Source organism: Penaeus japonicus, unplaced genomic scaffold (assembly GCF_977035675.1).
Source record: "Penaeus japonicus unplaced genomic scaffold, GWHDUDI00000001_assembly GWHDUDI00000027, whole genome shotgun sequence".
In the NCBI taxonomy this organism is placed as follows: Eukaryota; Metazoa; Arthropoda; class Malacostraca; order Decapoda; family Penaeidae; genus Penaeus; species Penaeus japonicus.
Window position 1 is genome coordinate 23,103,288 of NW_028234429.1, and position 1,386 is coordinate 23,104,673.

General features: G+C 31.1%; 1 protein-coding gene across 2 annotated transcripts in view; it reads right to left on the reverse strand.

Annotated features, from left to right (window-relative positions):
* Positions 1 to 312: 312 nt before the first annotated feature.
* The window catches only part of Ube3a (ubiquitin protein ligase E3A), a 22,587-nt gene continuing 21,513 nt past the window's right edge, over positions 313 to 1,386 (reverse strand). For both annotated transcript variants that reach the window (XM_043036445.2, XM_043036446.2), the window contains exon 10: positions 313 to 1,292. The gene's annotated coding sequence lies outside the window, so the exon portion shown is untranslated. The remainder of the gene's footprint in view (positions 1,293 to 1,386) is intronic.

The following is a 1,386-nucleotide window of genomic DNA, read 5'->3' on the forward strand; positions in this document are numbered from 1 at the left end:
TATAAAATACAAGCTCTTGATTGTCAAAGATTTACATATTTAATCTTCAAAACAAAAATTAGTAGTGATCACATAAAGAGTGGAGTCAAATGCTTGTTTATACTATTAATTTTCAACATTAGGCATGAATATTTTCTACCAATGCTCTTATGAACCACTACAATAGACTTTACTTACTAAAGAATCTTAGTTCACAGCAAGCCTTTGATAAAAAAAAAAAAAAATAGCATTTGGTTGAATTTAGTCTGAATTACACCTCATGCATTTTCTGTCATCCAACATCTTTCATGCAAGGTTGAATAAAGAGGCAAGTTTCAATATAATTTTCTTTATTTACACTTATCAATGAAGTATCACATACAAAATGTATAAACCTTTGACAGCCAAACAAAATGCTGTGTGGGTTGTCAACCTCTCTGGGTGTGTGTTACCTTCCTTAACTCGCTTCGCTTTCTAAATATATCTGATAGCTGTAACATAGATGCATTCAACCAATCATACAAAAATACTAAAATATTGAGATGCATTTGAATGTTTCCATTATTTTTTTTTTCTTTTCTTTTTTTTGTTTGTTTGTTTAAACAGATATATCTAACCTTGTGTCACACAGCATCAATCTTCTCACAGACAGCACTTGACAGATTTTAAAGAAAAGCAACAGCATGAAGTAAGGCTTTTTTAAAAATTTGTATCAAATGATCGTTTGATGCACTGATATAATGAAAGCTGGTTTGAAATATATTCAAATATCCAGCCTGTTTGATTTCATGAATGATTTAAAGTTAACTAAAATTTAACTGATAAAATATTGGCCACATTTTCTGCATAAAATTTTTAACTGTGAAAAAAGTCTGAAACTTTGAAATTAGTACAAGACCAGTAAACAGTACTGGCCTTTCTAATGGTTCTTCAAGTCTATCCATTACAATATGATGAAGCTTTTATGATATGAATCATTAGAAATCCAATTTCCTGGGATCCTAAAAATCTAATACTGTACACAAGATTTGAAACTTTTGATGAGGAAAGCCTTCTGATGATGATAAAAAGAGAAACATCTTTGAATAAAGAATATCTGCCTACAGAAAGAAAATTTGTGAAGACTATTATCAAAATTACACCTACAGATTGGAGCCAATTAGGATAACATTTTTTTTTTTTTTTAAGTAGCAAGTAAAGAGACCAACAACAGTCCAACAGCTGCTGGTCTTCCATAGCCCGGGCCCTGCAGATGGCCCACGATGTCTCACTTAACTCGCTACATATTCTCAAGGCCACAAGCTTACCTGAATCTGTTTAAAGAAAAAGAAAAAAAAATCTGTCAGCCAATTTTTTTTTCTTTGTTTCTTAAAATAAAACCTGGGCTTTTTCTTAGTGACAAAGCAA